This window comes from Chlorocebus sabaeus, chromosome 28, assembly GCF_047675955.1.
Source record: "Chlorocebus sabaeus isolate Y175 chromosome 28, mChlSab1.0.hap1, whole genome shotgun sequence".
In the NCBI taxonomy this organism is placed as follows: domain Eukaryota; kingdom Metazoa; phylum Chordata; class Mammalia; order Primates; family Cercopithecidae; genus Chlorocebus; species Chlorocebus sabaeus.
Window position 1 is genome coordinate 14,097,104 of NC_132931.1, and position 23,145 is coordinate 14,120,248.

A 23,145-nucleotide genomic window follows, 5' to 3' on the forward strand; every position below is an offset into this window, starting at 1 on the left:
TGAGACAGAGTTTCACTCTTGTTGCCCAGGCTGGAGTGCAATGGCACGATCTCGGCTCACTGCAACCTCCGCCTCCCAGATTCAAGTGATTCTCCCGCCTCAACCTCTTGAGTAGCTGGGATTACAAGCATGTGCCACCATGCCTGGCTAATTTTTGTAGTTTTAGCAGAGACAGGGTTTCACCATCTTGGCCAGGATGGTCTCGATCTCCTGACCTCATGATCCACCTGCCTCAACCTCCCAAAGTGCTGGGATTATAGGTGTGAGCCACTGCGCCTGGCCAGATTCTTTCTTTTATCATTTTCTTTCTGTTACAAGAACTTTCTTCAGCTAAACATGAAGGGTAAGTCCACTCACAGCACATTCTTTTCATTTTCCTTCATATGAGAATGTCTTTATTGCCCCTTCATTCCCAAAGGATGGCTTCACCAAATATAGAACTAATGGCTCACCTCAGACCTTGTTATTGTTATACCTAGAAGTACAATCTGAACCTTTTTTGGGTATGTCACCCTTATCTCTACCTAAAATGCTCAATCTTTTCTCCAGCTTCTTGAACACATGGAACATGACCTTTTCTGGTCATTCTACAAATTCTGGCTCAGCATTAATTGGTTGCTTTTTGTCCTCATTTTTGGTTGTATTTCTCTGCTTCTTTGAATGTCTGGTCATTTTTGACTGGGTGCCTGGCATTGTGAATTTTACCTCATTGGCTTCTGGATAATTTTGTATTACCACAAATGTTCTGTTTTATTTGGGGATATCTTTAAGTAGTTTGGGGGCTCTGCATGGTGGCTCATGCCTGTAGTCCTAGCGCTTTGGGAGGCTGAGGTGGGTGGATCATATATATATATATATGTGTGTGTATATATATATATATATATATATATATATATATATATATATATAAAAATTAGCCAGGCATGGTGTTTGCATGTCTGTAGTCCCAGCTACTCGAGAGATTGAGGCCAGAGAATCGCTTGAGCCTGGGAGGTTGAGGCTGCAGCGACCTATGATCATGCCACTGCACTCCAGGCTGGGCAACAGAGCAAGACCCCGTCTCAAATAACTGAATAAGTAGTTTGGAAACCATTTTGTTACCAGAAAAGGGGTCTCAATCCAGACCCCAAGAGAGCGTTCTTGGATCTCACATAGGAAAGAATTCAAGGCAAATCGCAGAGTGCAGTGAAAAGAGAGAGTTTACTGAAACCTACTTCCTTAGGGAGTAGGGCGTCCTCAGAAAGCAAGAGGAGGAATGCACTGTCTTTGTTCTAAGTTTTTCTTATATAGAAGTCTTGTCTATGTAAAGACTCAAGCAAGCTGTGTCTACATGTGGGCGGGCAGACAGCATCACACAATGGATTATTCTATTGATTTAAAGAAAACGATCCTTGACATTTTAGTGGATAAGTACGTCAAAGCATAACTGTAATTATTTTGAATGCATGTATTGTTACGGGTATTGGGACATCAGGACTTTCTGTTGTTGTAGGTATTTGTCCTTGCAGGCATTACTGATCTGCTTTCTCAGCTGTAAACATCTTATGACCATGGGTCGTAACTGGCAAGGAACGTACCTTGTTAGTCTCAAGATGGAGCTCAACTTAAAATGGCGCTACTCTGGCTCTCTGAGGCTCTTGCTTCTCTAACCATCTCATCCTTTCAGGGCTTGCTCTTTAAGATTTGGTAGGTTAGAATCAGAGAAATGTTTAGTCTGGGGCTCATTTTCCCCCACTACTGAGGCAAGACCCTTCTGAATATTCTCCCTGATATCCTGTGAATTATGAGGATTTCTACTCTGGCTGGAGGGAGCAGAAACTATTCCCATTCCTGCATGAGCTCCTTGAATTGTTCTTTCTAATCCTTTTGGGTGATTCTTCCCCTGGCCTCAGGTAATTTTCTTTCTTTCTTTCTTTCTTTCTTTCTTTCTTTCTTTCTTTCTTTCTTTCTTCTTTCTTTCTTTCTTTTTTTTTTTTTTCTTTTTTTGAGAGAAGTCTTACTCTGTCACCCCGGCTGGAGTGCAGTGGCATGATCTCAGCTCACTGCAACCTCCGCCTCCCAGGTTTAAGTGATTCTCCTGCCTCAGCTTCCTGAGTAGCTGGGACTACAGGCGCCTGCCACCACGCCCGGCTACTTTTTGTATTTTTAGTAGAGACGGAGTTTCACCATGTTAGCCAGGATGGTCTCGAACTCCTGACATCAGGTGATTCTCCTGCCTTGGCCTCCCAAAGTGCTGGGATTACAGGTGCGAGCCACCACACCCAGTCAGTAGTTTTCTCACATACATGTGCTGGCCAGTACTCAGCTAAAGATGGCTAGAATCCCTCCTCTCTCTCTTATTTCCTTGTGCCTGGCACTGTATTCCCCATGGGAAGGCCTACTTATTTAAGAGACAAAGAATAGGCTCTTGACTGCCTTTGAAACCAAGAAATTGGTCTTTAACTGGAACAAAAACTGAGACCAGGGCAGATAGAGCATTGTCTACCCACTGCGGGTCCAGGAGCTTACTGTGGAAACGAGGAGACCCTCCAATAGGGAGAAGGAAGGCTGAACCTGGGCTTTAGACATTGCCCAGTTGCTGGGTTGGGAATGGAAGGGGCACGGATCCGTCCTGCAGGCCGTGTGTGATGAGGAAACTGAGCCGGAGTTCGTGGCTGAATTGCCCAAGGAGACACAGCTGGAGGGGACAGAGTGAGGCCTGACCCAAGCAGCCTCACACCGGGGCACCTGCTCTCAGTCCCACAGCAGACAGCCTCTCCGAGAGTGCACATTACCATGCAGCCTTGGTATTTCACCAAGCAGCATCTGCTGTCATCCCCATAGCCTGTGGTCTTTTGGCTGTTTGGGAGGCTGAGGTGGGAGGATGGCTTGAGCCTGGGAGTTCAAAGCTGCAGTGAATCAGCCTCAGAATCATCTTGGAGTTCATAAACAATGCAGAATCCTGGGCCCCCACAGATTCCCTGAGTCAGAGTCCCCAGGGCGTGGCCTGGAAACCTGTAGGCAGGTTGTTCTGGGTTGCGCTTTGACAGCAGCTGGATCTTAGCCAGTGTGCTTCATAGTGCAAAAGACAGAACGCCCAAAACTCCCATGGGATGGGCTCAGGGCCTTCAACCAGGACCGGGCTGCCGGGCGTGGGGGCTCACACCTGTAATCCCAGCACTTTGGGAGTCTGAGGTGGGCTAATCACTTGAGGTCAGGAGTTTGAGACCTACCTGGCCAACATGGCGAAACCCCATCTCTACTAAAAATACAAAAATGAGCCAGGTGTGGTGGCACATGACTGTAATCCCAGCTACTCAGAGGCTGAGGCAGGAGAATTGCTGGATCTTGGGAGGCAGAGGTTGCAGTGAGCCGAGATTGCACCATTGCACTCCAGCCTGGGCGACAAGAGGGAGACTTCATTTCTAAATAAATAAATAAAATAAAATAAAAATTAGACTGGTGTGGTGGCACATACCTGTGGTCCTAGCTACCGGGGAGGCTGAGGCAGGAGGATCACTTGAGCCCAGGAGTTGGAGGTGTCGGTGAGCTATGATTACACCACTGCACTCCAGCCTCGGCAACAGAGCGAGACCTCGACTTTAAAAAGAAAAAGAAAGAAAAAAAAAAAACGGATGTGGAGGCCAGTGGTGTCCAGCACGCACACTATTAATTGCTATGCCAAGGTGGGTGAGAAGTCAGCCGGGTGGTCAGCCTGGAGGAGGAGGAATGAGCTGGGGCCTGAGGATGGGGGCAGAATACAGACAGATGGAGAAGAAAGGGCATCACCATTGGGCCACAGCCTGAGCAGAGACTGATGTCCTGGGATATTTCCATGGACCTCCCCCAGCAGCTAGTACACAACAGGCACTTAATAATTACACAGCTGGCAATGGCGCCCACATCAGCAGGGGAGCCCCTTCATTTCTTCCTGCTGAGCCAAGTTGTTGCCTCATATTTACAGTTAATCACTCACATCCACCCAATAGAATAGCCTGGAAACCACTTTTGGAGCAGGGCTCCAAGAAAAGACGTGAAAATTTCCATGTTCGTGCAGAAAACATGATTGACATTCCAGTTGGGCTGGCATCAGTCTCATCTTTTCCTCTGCTTCCCAGCTCATTAGAATTTAATATTGGGTTCATCCTTCCCTCAGCCTTCGCCTGGGCGTGCTTCTGAATCTAGCCGGATCCGGATCAATGGAGATGGAAATGGGGAGGACATGCTTGTGCTGAAAAGGAAATGTCATCTGGGTCTGAAATTGCAGCTGGAAAAGCTGACCTGGCCTCTGGTCTCCAGGCACTGGGGAGCTGGAGCCTTAGGGACTGTGCTTGCCTGGGGCTCAAAATAGAATGGCCACTCCAGGCTGGGCGCGGTGCCTCATGCCTGTAATCCCAGTACTTTGGGAGGCCGAGGTGGGCAGATCTCTGGCCAACATGCTGAAACTCCTGTCTCTACTAAAAATACAAAAATTAGTTGGGCGTGGTGGCAGGCACCCGTAATCCCAGCTACTCGGGAGGGTGAAGCAAGAGAATCGCTTGAACTCGGGAGGTGGAAGTTTTAGTGAGCTGAGATCACACCACTGCACTCCAGCCTGGGCAACAGAACAAGATTCTGTCTCAAAAATAAAAAAGACTGGCCAGGCGCGGTGGCTTACTCCTGTAATCTCAGCACTTTGGGAGGCCGAGGCAGGCGGACCACGAGGTCAAGAGATCGAGACCATCCTGGCCAACATGGTGAAACCCCGTCTCTACCAAAAATACAAAAATTAGCCGGGTATGGTGGCAGGTGCCTGTAATCCCAGCTACTCAGGAGGCTGAGGCAGGAGAATTGCTTGAACCCAGGAGGCAAAGGTTACATTGAGCTGAGATTGCGCCACTGCACTCCAGCCTGGTGACAGAGTGAGACTTTGTATCAAAATAAATAAATAAAATTAAAAAGACTGCTCACTCCCTCAGGCGTCTTAGATGCTCCCCCAGCCTAGAAAGTGGGTGTCAGCTGGATTGACCTAGGGGTCATTTTCCCTTCTTCATTCTCCTCCACTCACTCTACAGATACTCATGGGAGAAGCTGCTGAGCCCTGGCACCAGGCTGGGCTCAGGGAGTGCACAATAAACAACGCAGACCCAGTCTCTGCTTTCAGTCTCACATATGGGGACAGAAAATACACAAGTAGGCCAGGGGTGGTGGCTCACACCTGTAATCCCAGCATTTTGGGAGACTGAGGCAGGCGAATCACCTGAGATCAGGAGTTCGAGACCAGCCTGGCCAACACGGAGAAACCCCATCTCTACTAAAAATACAAAAATTACCCAGGCATGGTGGCATGCGCCTGTAATCTCAGCTGCTTGGGAGGCTAAGGCAGGAGAATTGCTTGAACGAGGGAGGTAGAGGTTGCAGTGAGCCAAGATCACGCCACTGCACTCTAGCCTAGGTGACAGAGTGAGACTCCATCTCAAAAAAAAAAAAAAAAAAAAAAGAAAACAGAAAAAAGAAAAAAAGAATACACAAGCAGTCAAGAGACACACCAGAGGCCAAGCATGGTGGCTCACGCCTGTCATTCAGCATTTTGGGAGGCCAACGTAGGAAGAGTGCTTGAGGCCAGGTGTTCCAGACCAGCCTGGCCAATGTAGCGAGATCCCAGCTCTGTAAAAAAACCCAAAAAATTGTCTGGGCTCAGTGGCTCCCGCCTGTAATCCCAGCACTTTGGGAGGCCGAGGCAGGTGGATCACCTGAGGTCAGGAGTTCAAGACCAGCCTGGGCAACATGGTGAAATCCCGTCTCTACTAAAAATATGAAAATCAGCTGGGCACAGCAGCATACGCCTGTAATTCCAGCTCCTTGGGAGGCTGAGGCAGGAGAATCACTTGAACCTGGGAGGCAGAGGTTGCAGTGAGCCAAGATGGTGCCACTGCGCTGCTGTGTGACAGACTGAGACTCCATCTCAAAAAAAAAAAAAAAAAAAAAAATTAGTTGGATGTGGTGGTGTGCACCTCTGGTCCCAGCTATTTGGGAAACTGAGGTGGGAGGATTGTTTGAGCCTGGGAGTTCAAATCTGCAGTGAACTGTGATTACAACCGTGCACTCCAGCCTGGGCTACAAAGCGAGACCCTGTCTCTAAATATAATAATAGTAATAAATACACCAGATGATGATGGGAAGTCATTGTGCTCTAGAGATCATAAAGCAGGTGTGGTAATAGGGCGGGAAGGATGGGGCACAGGAGAGCGGGAGGTCTGGGAAGGCCCCTCTGAGGCTGTGTCCCCTGAGCATTTTCCTGGGTGGCAGGAAAGAGGGAGTCAGTACATGGAGATAATCTCATTCTAGGCTCTTTGCACCTTCCAAGTGCTTGGCTCCAAAGCAGGTGAATGAAGCAGTGGGAACCCAGGTGAGTAAGGAGGCAATCAGTAAGGTGCAGCCAAGGAGACAGCTCAGGAAACCCCATAGGGGGTGTGAACAGAGCACAAAGGACTGGATTCTTGCAGGGTGATGGCAACTTCAGAGGGAAATTCCAAGGACAAGAGTGCCCACGGTGCCCACTCTACCCACTCCAGATGCCTCCCTGCTCTGTGGGGCAGGGACAGGCAGGGTGCAGGGTTCAGCCGGATTCCCGGCCACTGACTGACCCAGGCTGCCCTGGCTCTGAGCTGGTGGCCTGGCTCCTGCAAGCTCGTATCCTTGCTGGGGTCCTCCTCCTGCCCCTTCTCCACCTGGCACGGCAGGGCTGGGCACCAGGTCTCTTTGCCTGGTCCAGGAAATGTGTCTCCACTGGGGCCTGAGGTCCTACTTCTGGGTCTGGTCTCTTTCCTGCATTTCCTTCTCCAACCCTGAGGCATTCTAGGTTCTGGAGTTGTGTACTGTAGAGTAACTGTATCATCTCCCGTACACTGAGTATTTGCTGTATGCCGGGTCCTGGGGGAGTCCTTTCCTTACCATGATAGCCAACCTTACAGCAGGAACTGGGGGCCAAAGATGGCCTCAGCCATCTCTGCCACCTGGTATTCACAGCCTCTCACATATTGTAATAAGGTTAGTCTGTGTGAGCAGTACAAGACAGAAGAAGTGAGGGCATCTCTTCCAAGGTTAGGTTATAAACCACATTATGCTTTCTCAGATCGCTCACCCTGGGAAACCAGCTGCCCTGTCACGAGCAGCCCTTTGTGCGTGTGTGTTTTTTTTCTTCTTCTTCTTTTTCTTTTTAGAGACAGGGTCTCTTTCTGCAACCCAGGCTGGACTACAGTGGTGCAATCACGGCTCACCGCAGCCTCAACCTCTAGGTTCAAACGATCCTCCTACTTCAGCCTCCTGAATAACTGGGACCACGGGTGCTCCACCATGCCTGGATAATTTTTTACATTTTGTAGAGATGGGGTCTCCCTATGTTACCCAGGCTGGTCTGGACCTCCTAAGCTCAAGCGATCCTCTCGCCTCAGCCTCTTAAAGTGTTGGGATTACAGGCGTGAACCGCCACGCCCGGCCATGAGCAGCCCTTTGGAGAGGCCCAGGTGGTGAGGAACTGAGGCCTCCTGCCAACAGCCATGCACAGAAGCCATCATTGAAAAGGCTCCTCCAGCCCAGTCGAGTCTTCAGAGACTACAGCCCTGGCCAACTTTTTTTTTTTTTTTTTAAATGGAGTCTCACTCTGTTGCTCAGCCTGGAGTGCAGTAGCACAATCTTGGCTCACTGCATCCTCTGCCTCCCAGGTTCAAGCAATTCTCGTGCCTCAGCCTCCCAAGTAGCTAGAACTACAGGCTTGCACCACCATGCCTGGTTTATTTTTGTATTTTTTTGTAGAGACGGGTGTTCACCATGTTGGCCAGGCTGGTCTTGAACTCCTGACCTCAAATGATCCACCCACCTTGGTTTCCCAAAGTGCTGGGATTACAGGCATGAGCCAACGCGTCTGTTCCTGGCCAACATTTTGATTGTGACTTTATGAAAGATCCCTGAGCCAGAACTACCCAGCGAGGCCACTCCTGGACTCCTGACCCACAGAAACAGTGAGATATTAAACGTTTGTTGTCTTTAGCTGCTAAGTTTTGGAGTCATTCATTACGTAGCCACAGATAGCTATTACGCTCAGCTCCTTCAGTCCTCAGGAGAAGCCTCTGCTATGCAAAACGATTGTTCTCCCCTGGTCCAAGCAGAAAACGGCAGCTCACAATCACCCAAAGAGGAAGTTGTGCAGAGAAATACAAACTTGAGGGTTTGCATCTGTTGGAACCGGTGCCGCATCAGATCTCTGGGCTTTCCATCCATCAGCAACCACACCACCCTACTCAGCAACCTGGGCTGAAGGCTTAACTCCTCGAAATAAGCCCACAAGGGTTCATCGCCCTGATTTCACAGATGAGCAACCACACGACTCACTCAGGGTCGCACAGCTGGTGAGGAGGGACGCCCTGCAGGAACTCAGTCGCCTGGGGTTATTGGAGGCTGGTGCCCTGCTGTGCAGGAGTGGCACCTCTTCAGGGCAGGGAGGAATGCTGTGTGTCTCCCCAGAGTGGGTCTTTGTGGTCTCAGGCTGTCCCCCAACTCCAAGGCTGCTGGGCCTGGTGAAAACCTGAAGCTTCCCCTTCCACTTCCCCAAACCCTCAGCTGGCAAAGAGCCTACAGTCTGGGGTGATGAGATGTGGTCACCTGCAGGACCGGGGTTTTAAAAAGCAGCTGTTTACTGTGGTCTTGAATTTTAAAGAGGTTTCAAGTCCAACTTGGACCCTCAGATCCGGGGATGCCTGTAACCATGGCAACGGCTCACAACAGCAACAGCAAATATTTGCCGAAAGAGAAAGAGCAGGGAGGGAGGCAGACAGCGAGGGAAGCAGGAGGAGGGCTCAGCCCTGGGCACCTGCAGATGGCTGGGGGCTATCCCTGGGTTCCCAGGGGGCACTCAGATGCCTCCAGTAACAACTCCTCTACCATCCTGTGCCTGGGTGGAGGGTGTGTCTGTGGGGGTGTCGGGAGGTCCCATGCCCCGTCTTAAGCACCATTCCTCCCAGGTCTCTGCATAAAATATGCCCTCAGGACAGCATGTCCAGAGCCAGACCTCAGGTGGGCCTCCCTTGACGTAATTGTTCATGTGGACTTAGACAAGTCCTTTCTTTTACCAGAGCCTCAGTTTCCTCGTCTGTGAAATGGGAATAGCAAACTGGCCTGTGTTTTCAGAGGTGTGTGGCTAAAGTGAATTCCAGGCCAGGCATGGTGGCTCACACCTGTAATCTCAGCACATTGGGAGGCTGAGGCCAGAGGATTGCTTGAGGCCAGGAGTTTGAAACAAGCCTGGGCAGCAAAGTGAGACACTGTCTCTATAAAAAATAAAAATAGATTTTTTTTTTTTTTTTTTTTTTTGAGAGGGAGTCTTACTCTGTCACCTAGGCTGGAGTGAGTGCAGTGGTACAATCTTGGCTCACTGCAACCGTCGCCTCCTGGGTTTAAGTGATCCTCCCGCCTCAGCCTCCCAAGTAGCTGGGATTACAGGTGCCCACCACCATGCCTGACTAATTTTTGTATTTTTAGTAGAGACAGGGTTTCGCTATGTTGGCCAGGCTCGTCTTGAACTCCTGGCCTCAGGTGATCCACTCGTCTCGGCCTCTTAGAGTGCTGGGATTACAGGTGTGAGCCACTGTGCCTGGCCAAAATAAATAAAAATTTAAAAAATAAAATGAATTCCAGCCATCGCCATCTAGAGCATCCTGTTGAGGGATTGCTGTAAAGATCCCATGGCTGGCTTCCAGGACAGAGTGATATCGTGAGCTCCAGGTCACATTCCAGATAGCCCAGAGAGGGAAAGTGGCTTGCCCTGGGCCACACAGCGAGTGCAACGGGACCCAGAACTTAGCTACCTCATCCTGCTGCCGTGTCAGGCCATGAGGGCGCCCCCTGCCCAGCTGTCACCAGCTGTGTGGTTGTGAAGGATGGCTGAGCCAGGCTTCCCTGCAGATGTGCTCAAGGCTTAGCTACTATCTGGGTCAACGCCCTGGGTGAGCCACGTGCATGGACAGTGTCTGCTGAGCGAATTTCAGCAGAGAGGAGATGGAAATAGAACCCTGTAGGCCTAAGCCGCCGGGAAGGGACCTTGGGTTCTCCCAGTGGGGCGGTCCCTACCACCACAGGTTTCCAGGTTAACTGGTCCACATACAGACTTTGATGTATAAATAGGCCAGATGCTGTATTTATATTTAAATTACATCTCAGGGGTAAAAAACATAGACTACATCCTATTATTAAGAGAATGAGGTGTGCAGAGCTAGCATGTAGAAATACTACGGAGAGATCCAGGACTCAACATCCATTTTTTCAGAAGTCTGGGGCCTTGGATCCTCACCTGTAAACCGGGGGTGGTGTCCATGCTCCGAATGCCCCCCAGCTGGGAGTGAGTCCGAATATTCTCATGACACACTGGTCTGAAAGTCTCCTGGGAGGCATCTCCATCTGCCTCTTCTCTGCTGAAAGCGCATATATATTTCTCATTTTCATTTCTCTGTTTTTGCATTGGACATCCCTAAAATAGAACAGGAGGTAGAGCTGTGAGGAGAGATCCCCAGGCACAGACTTTTCTTGGAGGTCCCCAAGGAATGGTCCAGGCTCCAGGAGCAGGAAGCTGTTTGATGAGGCTTCAAATTTACCCTCCACATCCATGCCATAGAAAGACCTGCAACAAAGTGGCCCTTTCCACTGCAGAATTAAACCAAGAGCCCACTAGGGGTGGGACGCCCTCCTCATCTATGCCACATCTGGATTCCTCAGCTCTACCGGAGGCCCCTGCTTCTAACAAGCAGCTTGGGGACCAGCTGAAGGGCTGCCCTGGGGAAAATGAATACTGTCTGCAGCAACTGAGCTAGTCCTGCGCTTCAGGGTTGCTTGCCTAAGGAGAAGATGCTAGGCATGGTCATCTCCTGGGACCTCCCTACCACACAAGACCAGCTCAGAACAGGCAGGAGATCCGGGGCCTATAGAGCATGCACCCTGAGGAAGGACATCAGAGAGTTCGTCCACTCAAGCCCACCACCCTTGGGGGCAGACAGCTTGCTCAGTCATTTCACTGTCCCTGGACAGATGTGCAGATGCAGAGTAAAAGATGGCAGACAGACCACACTCAGCTGAGGACTTATCCCCAGACTGGAAGCCACGGAACACTTGCTGGGATAAGGCTCCTGAAAGCCTCTGTCAGGCCCCTGGGGCAGGTGGCAGCTGGCAGACCTCCTCCTTGGTAGGGCTCTGTGGTCTCAGCCAGACCTTCCTTGCCTGCTGGTAGGAGCCTCAGACCTCACCAGCCAGCTGACCTCAGCCACCTACCACCTGAGAGAGGAACTCTCTCAGCCTATCTCTGCCCCATTCAGCTGTAACACTGACCCAAGCCTTGACCAAAGGCCAACACACATCTTGACAAAGACATCATTATTGATTTGCCCAAAACCAGTAATCAATAGCTACAATAAATGTAAATGGTCTAAATTCCCCAAGTAAAGGGCAGAGTGTGTCAGATTTCAACCCAGCCATTGCACTCCTAGGCACTGACCCTAGAGAAAATTTTTGCACACTGTGTTAGTAGATATGCACCATCCAACAGTCCCTGAATAGGAGAATGGATAGAGAACCATAGTATATGCCGTCAGAAAAGACTAGATAGCAGTGAAAATTGATGAATTACAGCTGCACACATCAGCCTGGAGAAATATCAAAAACATAATATCAAGAAAAAAAAAAAGCAAGTCACAGAAGAACTCATAGCGTTTGATCAAGCAATGATATGCATGGCCAATTCTCTCATCTCCATCAAGTCTTGGATCAAATGTCATCTTCTCGAAGAGGCCTCCTCCATTGCCCTACCCTAAATTGTGAACCCCCAACGATCACATTTCCATTCCCCCTTTGCCAGATCACTTGTCATCTTCTAACAAATTACATAATTTACTTACTCATCTGTCTAGTAGTTGTCATCATTCTCCTTCCTCCGGAATGTTAGATCCACAAAGTGAGGAGCCTTTTTCTTTTTTGTTCATTGATTTCAACAAAGTACCCAGCAAAGTACCTTGTATAAAATAGGCACTAATTAAATATTTCTTAAACTGAGTCATTGGTACACAAACATTCGTTTATGATTATTCTTTCAACTGTGCATATGTGTATACTTGGTCTGTTGTATCTATAATGTCTCATAATAAAATATACTTTAAAGATGATAAATAGGTGTGATATTTCTTGCAAGATCTGAGTCTTGAGCTGAGACACAGACTCTCCACAATCTATGCTGCCCTCTTAAGCACAGAAAGCCAGAGTTGACCATATTATTCCCAAAGGGCATGATGGCTTGTGTATGATGATGAGTGACAAGGAAATGTCAACTCGCCCCCCAGCTGTAGTCTTCTGCGATTTATTTCTGCTTGAACAGGGTTTTAAAATGTGCCTGTGAATATTTGCACTGACAACTACAGAGAGCAGAATCGGTTTGTAGAGAAAAGTAAAACAACCAGGTAAATTTGTCTTGTGCTTCTTTGAGAAAACAATGGGAAGCTCGCCGTTCGTCAAGGCCAAAGTCATATAACCCAACGTGCACAATCCCAGCCTTGACAAGCTTCTTTCCATGTTGAAATTTCCAGGAACAATCAAATCACTTCCGTGTGACTGCTCAATACCAACCCCTTGCAGAGTCATCGGCTGCTCTGTGAGCCACCAAGGTTGAGGTCAACAACTCTTCTTCACTGGTTCGGTGTGTAGCTGAAGGTAGAGCTATGGATGATTAAAGAAGTCGCTATGGAAACTGCCCCTCCCTCAGCCTTAGCCAGGTGAAGACTTTCTGATATAGCAATTTGCTTAATTGGCTTCACTGTCTGTCTCTCATACTGGACTGTGAAGTGAAGACCGTGTCTCATTCGTGTAGACACTACACACAGTAGGATAATGCATGTTGAATTAAATTGGCTTATGCATGAATATGCTTCCTACCAGTGAGGAGTCAATGGTCTAAGTAAGGATGAACATGTCTGTTTCTGTGTCTTTACTTTCAAACTGTAGGGAGGCTGGGAGTACCTAGAGGCAAGGACTATGCTTTTAATCCAGTTTTCAAAAATTCATCTTTTATTTGTTTTAGAGAGAGTCTTGCTCTGTTATCCAGGCTGGAGTGCAGTGGTGTAATCGCAGCTCACTGCAGCCTTGACTCCCTGGGTCAAGTCATCCTCCCGCCTCAGCCTCCTGAGTAGCTGGGACTACAGGCATGCATCACCATGCCTAGCTAGTTTTTGTATTTTTGTAGAGACAGGGTCTTGAAATGTTGCTCAGGCTGGTCTTGAACTCCTGGCCTCAAGCGATCCTCCTGCCTTGACCTCCCAAAGCCCTGGGATTATAGATGTGAGTCACTGTGCCCAGCCTAACCCATTTTTTATCTCTCCAGCGCTGACCTCTTCCCAAATCCAATTACCCACTTGACAGTTACACTAAAATACATTCTCACACTGAAGTCCAAAACAGAACTCTTTCTTTTTTCCCACCCCAAAACCTGCTTTTTGCCCGCTCCAACTCCCCATCAGTAAATGTCATCTACCCACCTGGTCCAAAACCTTATGTTAGAAAATGAGACTGTGTCCAGTGGCTCATGCCTGTAATCCTAGTGCTTTGGGAGGCCCAGGCAGGAAGATAATTTGAGGTTGGAAGTTCGAGACCAGCCTGGACAACAGGGCAGAGACCTGTCTCTACAAAAAATTTTTAAAATTAGCCAGGTGTGGTGGCACACATGTGTAGTCCCAACTACTCAGGAGGTTGAGGTGGAAGGATCCCTTGAGCCCAGGAGTTCAAGGCTGCAGTGAGCTATGATCACATCACTGCACTACAGCCTGGGTATCAGAATGAGAGTCTGTCTCTTAAAACAAACAACAACAACAAAACCTGAGATATAATTTACACGCGATCAAATTCACCTTTACTTTTAAAATGTATAATTCAGTGGCTTTCAGAATATTCACACCACACTGGCCTTGTCCTCAAACTACCATAAGAAACCCAAACCAGACTGCTTTTTCTACTCTCTCAAGCCATTTTTGGACCTACCTGGGACCCACCTGCTCTACTCAGAAATCCTCATTACGTGAGTGTATTAGTCAGGGTTCTCTGGAGGAACAGGACTTGTAGGATAGATGTATATATGAAAGGGAGTTTATTAAGGACTATTGATTCACAGAATCACAAGGAGAAGTCCCACCATAGGCCGCCTGCAAACTGAGGAGCAAGGAATCCAGTCTGAGTCCCAAAAACCTCAAAAGTAGGGAAACTGACAGTGCAGCTTTTAGTCTGTGGCCAAAGACTCGAGAGCCCCTGGCAAATTACCCACTGGTGTAGGTCCAAGAGTCCAAAAACTGGAGAACTTGGAGTCTGATATTTGAGGGCAGGAAGCAGCCCAGCCAGCACGGGAGAAAGATGGAGGCCATAGACTCAGGAAGTCCAGTCTAGGCCTTCCACGTTCTTCCGCCTGCTTTTATCCTAGCTGCACTGGCAGCTGACTAGATGGTGTCCACCCAGAATGAGAGTGAGTCTGCCTCTCCCACCTCACTGACTCAGATGTTAATCTCCTTTGGCAACACCCTCACAGACACACCCAGGAACAATACTTTGCATCCTTCAATCCAATCAAGTTGACACTCAATATTAACCATCACAGTGAGTAATCAGCTTTTTCACACTCTCGTGGTGTGTGTACATGTGCGGTCATCAGACTCAACATCTGAACACATTTTTTTTTCCACTGAGTGTTCACACCAGCAGTCTTTTTTTTTTTTTTTTTTTTGAAACAGAGTCTTGTTCTGTTGCCCAGGCTGGAGTGCAGTGGTGTGGTCTTGGCTTACCGCAACCTTCACCTCCGGGATTCAAGCAATTATCGTGCCACAGCCTTCCCAGTAGCTGGAATTACAGGCGTGTACCACCAGGCCTGCTTAATTTTTGTATTTTTTCGTAGAGATGGGGTTTTACCATATTGGTCAGACTGCACACCAGCAGTCTTAACAAGTCTTCCATTAAGTAAACATGGATAACCTTCCATTTATTTTGGCCTTTAATTCTTTTTAATAATGCTTTATGGCTTTCAGAGTACAAATCTTTCCCTGATTTTATTAAATCTATTCCTGGCTGGGTGTGGCGGCTCATTCCTGTAATCCTAGCACTTTGGGAGGCCAAGGCAAGAGGACGGCTGGAACCCAGGAGTTCAAGACCAGCCCAGGTAACATAGCAAGACCCCATCTCTACAAAAGTTTTTTAAAAATTTAGCCAGGCATGGTAATGCTAACCTGTAGTCGCAGCCACTCAGGAGGCTGAGGCAGGAGGATTTCTTGAGCCCAAGAGGTTGAGGCTTCAGTGAACTACGATCATGCCACTACACTCCAGCCTGGGCAACAGAGTGAGATCCTGTCTCAAAAATAAATAAATAAATAAATAAATAAATAAATGCATTCCTAGGTATTTGAATTTTTGACACTGTTGCAAATAGAAATGCTTTCTTAAGTTAATTTTAGATTGTTCATTGATCATGTATACAGGAGAAATACAGTAGATTTGGCATATCGCTCTTATCTTCTGCATCCTTGATAAACTTATTTATTAGCTCTAGTAAGTTTTTTTGTGTATTTCTCATGATCTTATAAAGAAGATAGTTTTACTTGCTTTACTTTTATATGACAAGAAGATTGTTTTACTTCTTCCTTACAATCTGGATGCATTTTATGCATTTTATTTTCTTGCCTAAGTTCCTTAACTAAAACCTCCAATGCAGTAATAAATAGAGGTGATGAGAATAGAAATATCTGGTTTAATTCTGTTGTTTTTTTTTTTTGAGACGGAGTCTCACTCTGTTGCCTAGGTTGGAGCGCAGTGGCGTGATCTTGGCTCATTGCAACCTCCACCTCCTGGGTTCAAGTGATCCTCCTGCCTCAGCCTCCCAAGTAGCTGGGATTACAGGTGCCCACCACCACGCCCAGCTAATTTTTGAATTTTTAGTACAGACAGAGTCTCACCGTTTTGGCTAGGCTGGTCTTGAACTCCTGACCTCAAGTGATCCACCCACCTTGGCATCCCAAAGTGCTGAGATTACAGGCGTGAGGCACCATGCCCAGCCTCCTGATCTTATAAGAACAGCATCCAGTTTTTCACCATTAAGTCCAATGTTAGCTTTGGGTTTTTCCATAAATGCCCTTAATCATATTGAAAACTACTTTTCCTAGTTTACTGAGTGCTTTTCCCATGAAAGAGACTTGGATTTTGTCAAATGTTTTTCAGTTTCTATTGAGATTATTACTTGGTCTTTTTTCTTTCTTTTTATTAATGTAGTGTATTACGCTGATTGATTTTCTTATGTTGAACCACCCTTGAATTCCTGGAATAAATCTCACTTGGTCATGGTATACTATCTTAACTCCTATTAGGTTCACTTTGCTAGCATTTCATTAAGGAATTTGTGTCTATATTCATAAAGGATATTGGTCTAGAATTTTATTTTATTTTATCTTATTTTATTTTATTTTATTTTTTGAGATGGAGTCTAGCTCTGTCACCAAGGCTGGAGTGCAGTGGCACGATCTTGGCTCACTGCAACCTCTGTCTTCCTGAGTTCAAGTAATTCTCCTGTCTCAGCGTCCTGAGTAGCTTAGACTACAGGCACAGGCCACCATGCCCGGTTAAATTTTTTTGTATTTTAGTAGAGACCGGGTTTCACCGTATTGCCCAGGCTGATCGCAAACTCCTGAGCTCAGGCAATCCGCTCACCTCGGCCTCCCAAAGTGCTGGGATTACAGGCGTGAGCCACCACATCTGGCCTAGAATTTTTTTCTTTTTCTTTTTCTTCCTTCCTTTCTTTCTTTCTTTCTTTCTTTCTTTCTTTCTTTCTTTCTTTCTTTCTTTCTTTCTTTCTTTCTTTCTTTCTTTCTTCTCTTTCTTTCTTTCTTTCTTTCTTTTTTTTTTTTTTTTTTTTTTTTGACAGAGTTTTGCTCCATTGCCCAGGCTGGAGTGCAGTGGTACAATCTCAGCTCACTGCAAACTCTGCCTCCTGGGTTCAAGTGATTCTCCTGCCTCAGCCTCCAAAGTAGCTGGGATTACAGGTGCCCACCATCATGCCTAGCTAATTTTTGTAATTTTAGTAGAGACAGGGTTACACCATGTTAGCCAGGCTGGTCTCGAACTCCTGATCTTAGGTGATCCACCCACCTCGGTCTCCCAAAGTGCTGGGATTCAGGTGTGAGCCACATGTCCAGCCTGGTCTAGAGTTTACTTGTAATATCTTTGGTTTTGGTATCAGGGTAATGCTGGCCTCACAGAATGAGTTAAAAAGTCCTAACTGTCCTCTCCTACTTTTCGGAAGACTTTGTGAAGGATTTGTGTTAATTCTTTGATTGGTAGAATTCACCAGTGAAAACATCTAGTGCTGGACTTTTCTTTCTGGGAAGTTTTAAAATTACTAATTCAATTTATTTCCTAGGTACATTCAGATTTTTTTAAGTCAGTTTCAGTAGTTTATCATTCTTAGAATTTGTCCATTTTATCTAGGTTAGCCAATTTATTGGCATATAATTATTCATAGTATTCTCTTATAATTCTTTTTATTTCAGTAAGATCAGTAGTACTGCCCCCTCTTTCTGATTTTGATTGTGTCTTTTTTTTCTCTTTCTTTTTCTTTTTGAGGCAGTCTTGCTCTGTCACTCAGGCTGGAGTGCAATGGCACTATCTCAATTCACTGCAACCTCCACCTCCCGGGTTCAAGCGATTCTCCTGCCTCAGCCTCCCAAGTAGCTGGGATTACAGGCATGTACCACCACGCCTGGCTAGGTTGTGTCTTTTCTCCTGGTCAGTCTAGCCAAAAGTTTGCCAATTTTGTTAAATGTTTTCAAAGAACCAAATTTCAATTTTGGTGTTTTCCTCTATTGTTTTTCTATTTTCTATTTGATTTACCTCTACTTTAATCTTTATTATTCTCTTTCTTCGGCTAGCATTGGGTTTAGTTTGTGCTTTTCCTAGTTTTTTACTTTCTAAATAAAGGCTGCTGATTTGAGATCTGTCTTTTTTAATGTAAGCATTTATAGCTATAAATTTCCCTCTTAGCTCTGCTTTTGCTACGTTCCATAAGTTTTGGTATGTCGTGTTTTCATTTTCATTTCTTTCTAAGCTTTCTGATTTCCCTTGTGATTTCTTCTTTGACCCATTGGTTGTTTAAGAATGTGTTGTTTAAAGCCGGATGCAGTGGCTCACGCCTGTAATTCCACACTTTGGCCAAGGTGGCCAAGGTGGGAGGACCACCTGAGTTCAGGAGTTGGAGACCAGTTTGGCCAAAAGTGGTGAAACCCTGTTCTGCCTTTTAATTGGAGTGTTTAATACATTTACGTTTAATGTAATTACTGATAAGGTAGGGTCTATATCTGCCATTTTGCTATTTTCTATTTGTCTAATTAATGTGTTTTGTGTTCCTTTATTCTCCATGACACTCTTCTTTTATGTTAAATGAGCATTTTGTGGTGTAGTATTTTAATTCCCTTGTTGTTTCTTTTAATACATTCTTTCAAGTTATTTTCTTAGTGGTTGCCTGAGGTACAATTAACATCTTAATTTATAATCATTGAATCTAGATTAACACCAACTTCATTATAATAGTAACAAAAAATTTGTTTTTACATAGCTCCATCCCCTCTCCACTCTTTTGTTCCGTTATTGTTGTACAAATTGCGTCTTTACACATTTATGCCCATCAATGCAAATTTGCAATTATTGCTTTATGCAGTTGTCTTTTCTTTTTGAGATAGGATCTCGCTCTGTCACCCAGGCTGGAGTGCAGTGGCACGATCTCGGCTCACTGAAACCTCTGCCTCCCGGGCTCAACCAATTCTCCTGCCTCAGCTTCCAGAGTAGCAGGGATTACAGGCGTGTGCCACCACGCCCAGCTAATTTTTGTATTTTTTAGTAGAGACAGGGTTTCACCACGTTGGTCAGGCTGGTCTCGAATTCCTGACCTTGTGATCTGTCCACCTCGGCCTCCCAAAGTGTTGGGATTACAGGTGTGAGCCACCACGCCCAGTCTACAGTTGTCTTTTTTTTTTTTTTTTTTTTTTATACTTTAAGTTCTAGGGTATATGTGCACAACATGCAGGTTTGTTACATATGTATACATGTGCCATGTTGGTGTGCTGCACCCATTAACTCATCATTTACATTAGGTATATCTCCTAATGCTATCCCTCCCCACCCCCCTCCCCACAATAGGACCCGGTGTATGATGATCCCCTTCCTGTGTCCAACTGATCTCATTGTTCAGTTCCCACCTCTGAGTAAGAACATGCGGTATTTGGTTTTCTGTTCTTGCGATAGTTTGCTGAGAATGATGGTTTCCAGCTGCATCCATGTCTCTGCAAAGGACACAAACTCATCCTTTTTTATGGCTGCGTAGTATTCCATGGTGTATATTTGCCACATTTTCTTAATCCAGTCTGTTACTGATGGACATTTGGGTTGATTCCAAGTCTTTGCTATTGTGAATAGTGCCACAATAAACATACATGTGCATGTGTCTTTATAGCAGCATGACTTATAATCCTTTTGGTATATCCCCAGTAATGGGATGGCTGGGTCAAATGGTATTTCTAGTTCTAGATCCTTGAGGAATCACCACACTGTTTTCCACAATGGTTGAACTACTTTACAGTCCCACCAACAGTGTAAAAGTGTTCCTATTTCTCCACATCCTCTTCAGCACCTGTTGTTTCCTGATTTTTTAATGATTGCCATTCTAACTGGTGTGAGATGGTATCTCATTGTGGTTTTGATTTGCATTTCTCTGATGGCAAGTGATGATGAGCATTTTTTCATGTGCCTGTTGGCTGTATGAATGTCTTCTTTTGATAAGTGTCTGTTCATATCCTTTGCCCACTTTTTGATGGGGTTGTTTTTTTCTTGTAAATTTGATTGAGTTCTTCATAGGTTCTGGATATTAGCCCTTTGTCAGATGAGTAGATTGCAACAATTTTCTCCCATTCTGTAGATTGCCTGTTCGCTCTGATGGTAGTTTCTTTTGCTATGCAGAAGCTCTTTAGTTTAATTAGATCCCATTTGTCAATTCTGGCTTTTGTTGCCATTGCTTTTGGTGTTTTAGACCTGAAGTCCTTGCCCATGCCTACGTCCTGAATGGTATTACCTAGGTTTTCTTCTAGAGTTTTTATGGTTTTAGGTCTAACATTTAAGTCTCTAATCCATCTTGAATTAATTTTTGTATAAAGAGTGAGGAAAGGATCCAGTTTCAGCTTTTTACTTATGGCTAGCCAGTTTTCCCAGCACCATTTATTAAATAGGGAATCCTTTCCCCATTTCTTGTTTTTGTCAGGTTTGTCAAAGATCAGATGGCTGCAGATGTGTGGTATTATTTCTGAGGGCTCTGTTCTGTTCCATTGGTCTATATCTCTATTTTGGTACCAGTACCATGTTGTTTTGGTTAGTGTAGCCTTGTAGTATAGCTTGAAGTCAGGTAGCGTGATGCCTCCAGCTTTGTACTTTTGGCTTAGGATTGTCTTGGCAATGCAGAGTCTTTTTTGGTTCCATATGAACTTCAAAGCAGTTTTTTTCCAATTCTGTGAAGAAAGTCATTGGTAGCTTAATGGGGATGGCACTGAATCCATAAATTACCTTGGGCAGTAAGGTCATTTTCACAATATTGACTCTTCCTATCCATGAGCATGGTATGTTCTTCCATTTTTTTGTGTCCTCTTTTATTTCACTGAGCAGTGGTTTGTAGTTCTCTTTGAAGAGGTCCTTTACATCCTTTGTAAGTTGGATTCCTAGGTATTTTATTCTCTTTGAAGCTATTGTGAATGGGAGTTCATTCTACAGTTGTCTTTTAAATCAGATAGAAGAAGAAAAGAGTTATAAACCAAAAAATGCACTTACACTTTTATAATTACACACACAGATACCTTTAACAGTTCCCTTTATTTCTTCAAGTAGATTTGAGTTACCATCTAGTATCCTTTCACTTTGGCCTGAAGGACTCCCATTAGTATTTTTTTGTAGAGCAGATCTACTAGTGTCAAATTGTCAGTTTTTGTTTATTTGGAATGTCTTAGTTTTGCCTTCATTTTTGAAGGATAGCTTTGTCAGATATAGGATTCTTGGTTGACAGTCTTTTCCTTTCAGCACTTTGAATGTGTCCATCCCTCTGCCTTCTGGCATCCATAGATTCTGATGAGAATTCAGCTATAAATTTTATTGAGGATTCCTTGTACATCTTGAATCTCTTCTCTCTTGCTGCTTTCAAAATTGTCTGTCTTTAGTTGGTTTTCAACAGTTTATGATATTTCTAGGTGTGAATCTCTCTGTTTATCCTACTCAGAGTTTAGGTTTTTAAAAATTGTATGCTATTTCTCTCCCCAAATTTCCAAATATCAGCAAGTCAGGATGACTACTTCCAAGTATATCCTAAATCCTTCCACTATTTTTTCTGTCTCCCCTGCTACTTCCCTAGTACAAGCCATCGATGACCTCTTACCACGACTAGTACAGTAACCTCCTCGCGAGTCTCTCTACTTCCCCTTACAATGCTCTACAGTTTATTCTCCATCCACCAGGAAGGGTAGTGGGCTAACAATATTAATCACATTATCACATTCATCTGCTTAAATCTTCCAGACTTCCCATTTCACTGAGATCTCAACACAGGTTCTTTGTGATCTGACCCTACAATCTCTTCATCCCATCCACCCCTCCCCTCTCCAGTGAATGCAGCCACCCTGGCTATTTCTTCTCTTGAACATCCAAGCTCAGCTCTACCTTAGGCCTTCACACTTCCTGTTCCCTCTGTCTGTGGGTTCCGCCCACGATTGGTTCCCTCTCTTCAATTAGGTCCCAGCTTAAATGTGACCCCAGAAAGTAGTTCCCCAGTTACTCCCTATCACATCACCAGCATTTTTCTTGTTTATATATTTGCTTTCTATCTATACTTCCCACTGAAATTAATCTCCATTTAAAAGCAGAACTTTGCTATGTTGCTCACCATTGCATCTTGAGTGCCTGGAATAGTTGCTGACACAAAGTAGGTGCCCCAAATATTTGTTGATAGAATAAATTATAACATCTGTGCTCTAAAGGAAGTCATCTTTTCTTTCTGAGAGCTTCTGTATAAGGAGAGCTGATGTCAAAGCCCCCAGAGGCTGGGCAGGATCTTGGTCTGCCTTTCCTATTGGTGGAGACGTGGTCCCAGGCTGCCTTTGATTTAGCTGCATTTTATTACTTTTCAATTCATTAATCATTGATCATTTGGCTACAGTTTCCATGACAACCCTTAAACAACCTGAATATTCCATCATCCAGGACAATCTCTACCCCACCCTTCTTGGAGAACCCAGTTTGCTATCAGTATTTTTCCAGCCTTGCACAAAGGATAAGAGTTTTGAGGCTGAGCGTGTTGGCTCATGCCTGTGATCCCAGCACTTTGAGAGTCCAAGGTGGGCAGATCATGAGGTCAGAAGATCGAGATCATCCTGGCTAACACAGTGAAACCCCGTCTCTACTAAAAATACAAAAAATTAGCTGGGCGTGGCAGCGGGTGCCTGTAGTCCCAGCTACTCGGGAGGCTGAGGCAGGAGAATGGCATGAACCTGGGAGGTAAGGTTGCGGTGAGCCAAGATCGCGCCACTGCACTCCAGCCTGGGTGACAGAGCGAGACTTCATCTCAAAAAAAAAAAAAAAAAAGGTCTTGAGTGGGGGAAACTGAGGCCACAGGTCTCCTTCACATGGGAGGATCAAGGCATAAGGAACTTGTTGGATTGTATGAATGATTCTTATTTCTGCTTGTATGTCAGGAGGACCAAACTGCCAACCAGAGGACTGGTGTGCAGCTATGATATGGAGAGGTGGTTCTCTCATCTTCGGGTCAGATCAGCAAGGAACATTTTGATCCCATGTCGTGGGCTCAGAGCTCTTCCAGTTGCAGGGAGGAAGTTATCTGGTTCAGCAGGGTTTCCAAAGCCCTGATGCAAAGCGATGCTCTTGGGGGAGGCTGCGCCTGGGAAGCGAGTTGGGCCAGCTCAGCGCCTGGCATGCATATGAAATGAGGAAACCCCTCAGCACCTTTCAGGGGGAGATCTGAGTAGCTGGTGTTTCCAGCATGAAGGGGATTCAAAACAAACTGCTGTCCACCTGGTCTCAGCACTTTTGAGT